The sequence below is a fragment of the Echinops telfairi genome, unplaced genomic scaffold (genome assembly GCF_000313985.2).
Source record: "Echinops telfairi isolate 266 unplaced genomic scaffold, ASM31398v2 ScPeMD7_7458;HRSCAF=8496, whole genome shotgun sequence".
NCBI classification, from domain to species: Eukaryota; Metazoa; Chordata; class Mammalia; order Afrosoricida; family Tenrecidae; genus Echinops; species Echinops telfairi.
The window spans coordinates 8,647,013-8,650,950 of NW_022111358.1; positions in this window are offsets into that span (position 1 = coordinate 8,647,013).

Consider the following 3,938-nt stretch of genomic DNA (forward strand, 5'->3'; position numbering starts at 1 on the left):
AGGAGGAAGACGTGGGGATAACAGCAGCTGGCCGTTCTGTATGGGGTCAGAGACACTGAGGGGTGTGGTAGGTAGGTTTTATGTCCACTTGCACTTGTAGAGGCGTGGAGTCACCCTGTCAAGTAGTCACAGCCTGACCATGCTTCCTGGCAGGTGTGCCCTTTTTATAGGAGAGACACTGGGAACACACCACAGGAGCATGGGTGAAGGGACACAGGGGATGGTATAAAACATGAAAGTAAAAACTATTTATAAGTTATCAAGGGTTCATGAGGGTGGGAGGGCGGGGGAGGGAGGGGGGAAAAAGAGGAGCTGATACCAAGGGCTCAAGTAGAAAGACAATGTTTTGGAAATGATGATGGCAACATATGTACACATATGCTTGATACAATCGATGTATGAAATGCTGTAAGAGCTGTCAGGGCCCCCCATAAAATGATTTATTAACATTAAAAAAGAGAGCGAGATACTGAGGACTCTTCTCCCTAACCCTTCACCTTCATTCTTACTGGGTCTCTATGCCTGTCTCCACGGGTAACCCCAGATGGACCGCCTGACTCTGAGAGATGGACCGCCTGACTCTGAGAGCTGTCGGCACCCTGCCTTGTTTCCACCGATCTCGGGTCCACGTGACTCCCTACTCACCTGCCTGAGATCTCCCTGCACCCTGCTTCACCTTTCTGCACACCGGCCCACAGCTATATGAGTCTGGAGAGGGCCCCAGCTAGCATGGACTGGTGCACTTGAGTTGGACTGGGAGGCCTTCTTGCTGTAAGAAAGTTCCTTATACACAGATGAAGGTCACTGGTTTTGTTTCTCTAGGCAACCCCGCTTGACACAGGGGGCAATTATCAGACACGATGATGCTTTATGGGTGATGGGGGAATTTTCCAGGTGGAAGAGCATTCCAGAAAGTAGGACTGGCTGGGGTATCTGCCCACAACCTTCATGAGCTGCATGCAGCATGGTGCAGTGTCTGAAGCATACTTCCAGCTCTTTCTAGCTTGTGGGCTGACATTCCTTTTGCAATGTGGGTGGGGCATAAATGACAAATAGTAGTGTGTAGGCCAAGTCTTAGGACCCCTGATGGTGCACAATTAAGCATTTGACTACAAAACTGAAAGTTTGGAATACACTAGCTGCTCCTCAGCTGAAAGATGTGGCTGCGGGCCCCGTGTTTCTGTGAAGATTGACAGTCTTGGAAACAATATGGAGGTCCTACAAGGTCACTATGAGTTAGAATTCAACCTGAGGATCATGGGTTTGGGCTTGGGGTTTCAGGCCAAGGACAAAATTGAATTTACATCAAGGGCTTGTCCTGACTGCCCCTTCTTTGATTCTAGGCAGCACAGACCACATAGCACGGGGCAGGGGTGGAATCCTCGCTCTACTCTTTATCAGCTGGGTGTCCTTGGGTGAGTGCTTAACTTCCCAGTGCTTCCTGCTCCTCCTCTACCCGAAGGCGATATGAATAGTCACTTCCGCAGAGAGTGACAGCGAAGCTTAACCGGGAGATTTGTAAAGCACTTTGGCCAGTGGCTGGTGCACACTTAGGGCTATAAGTCCTTGCTAAATCACTCTACAGGTCCTGCAATGTGAAGGATACTGCGCTTTGACTTTGAAATCTATAAAGAAGTATAATGAGGATCTACCCCTACACAAGTTTACAGGCGCAAAGAGGGTCTAGCTAAGGTGACCAGACGTCCCGCTTTTGGTAGGACAGTCCCAATTTTTAACAATTTTTCCCGTGTCCCACGACGTTTTAAAAAAGTCCCGATTTTTGGAAAGAATGCACGACAAGCGAGGGTATACGGTTTTCGGCTGCCATGTGGCTGTTTCGCCGGGATAGGAGTTTGATCAATGGTGTCCCGCTTTACCAATGTTAAAATCTGGTCACCTTAGTCTAGACGCTAGTGGTTCTCAACCATCCTCATGGCTCGACCCTTTCCTACAGTGCCTCATGTGGTGGTGAGCCCCCAGTCGTAACATTATTTTTGTTGCTACTTCATTACTGTCATTTTGCTACTGTTATGAATCAGGAGACGGCTGAGAAAGGGTCGTTTGACCCCCAAAGGGGTCGCGACCCACAGGTTGAGAATCGCTGCCCTAGCGACTCCAGCAATACCCCAGGGCTGCTCTGGAAGCTCGATGAGGGAGACTTTAACCATTCATGGGAAATAGAAATAAAAGATGACGGGGAATTCCCAGGGGTGTTCGGAAGCCCCTTTCTATGTGATGAGATGTTGAAGATGTTGACAGTGATCAGAAACGAATTCCCCAAGACACCAAACCCATCGCTGGTGGGTTGATTCTGACTGAGCAACTCTACACGACTGGACGGAGCTGCCCCACAAGGGTTTTTGGTTGTTGTTTTTTTCCACTTCCCACCCTCGTGGTTTCTCCCTGGGCGCCTCCCCTCAAGGCCAGCAGTTTGAAGGCACCAGGTGCTCCCCGAGAGGAGGACGAGGCAGTGCTCCCTGTCCCACCGGGTCTCCCTGGCAGAGAGGTGTTCTGCCACTGTCCTTTTGTTTCAGACACTCTTGAGTCGAAAGGGGCGATGGGAAAATAAGGTGTCATAGAAGGGACACTGGGTCTTGACTTACATAGACCTGCCTTTAAGGTGGAGGCAGCTGGACTCCAGGTCTGCCATTGCCTAGCCGTAATCCAGTTAGTTAATGTCTCTGGGCCTCCGTTTCCTTACTTGGATGGTATGGACTAAAACCCAGAACCCAAACTCACTGCCATCAAGCCAACGCAGACTCATAGCGACCCACGGGACAGGGCAGAACTGACCCTGTGAGTTTCCAGGACTGGAGCTCTTTATGGAAGAGGAAAGCCCTGCCTTGCTCCTGGCCAGCGGCTCGTGGCTTTGAACTGCTGACCTTATGGATGTGTATCCACTCTGCCAGCAGGGCTGCATATCCTGTCAGCAATATTTAGTAAGTTGGAGAAAAGGTGATCATATTTTTTTAAAAATCTTTTTGAGTTGCCATCGAGTTGATCTGATTGGTGACAATTCCATGTGTGACAGAGCGGAAGAATGCTCCAGAGGGTTTTTAAGGACTATTTTTTTCAGAAGAACTTTGCCAGGCCTTTCTCCTGAGGCGCCCCTGGATGGATTTCTACCACCACCATTTTTACAAGCTGCCAAACACGTGATCCGACCCAAGCCATGGGATTTACATTTGCCTCGTTGCACGTGAAAGTTGGACACGGAATAAGGAAGACCAAAAAAGGACTGATGCGTTGGACTTATGGTGCTGGCCAGGAATATCCAACATACCAGGAACTGCCAAGAGAACAAACAAGTCTGTCTTGGAAGAAGTACAAGCAGCATGCTCCTGGGAGGCAAGGATGGGGAGAATTCGTCTCGTGTACTTAGAAAGTGTCGTCTGAGGAGAGCAGTCGCTGGGGAAGGACATCGTGCTTGGTGGAGTAGAGGGGCGATGAACAGGAGGATGGATGGACACAGTGGCGGCAACAATGGGCTCAGACATAAGAACGAGTGGGAGGGTGCTGTGGGACCGGGCAGTGTTTTGTTCCCTACATAGGGTAGCTAGGAGTTGGGACCAGCTTGACCAAACTTAACATCAACAGGCACTTAACTAACCATTTGCACCACCCAAGGACTCCCAACAAGGTCAGCAGCTAACGTTCATTGAGCAATTGCTACCTGCTAGGCATGGGGCTATGAACTCCCTGAGAACGTCAGTAGTGCTCCCAAGGTCACTCAACCTGCAAGTCACTGAGCTGGGATTTGAACTCACGCTCTGACTCTAGAGTCTGTTCTAGACGTATTGGTCTATCCTAATGAGCTGTGGTAGAGCCAGCAGGCCCTCAAATACGGTAACAATTCTTATTTTTAACAGTTAAAAGAGCCTTCGTTCATTTGGTCAATGGCCACTGAGTCATTAAGGTTCCCTTCAAATGTTCAATTT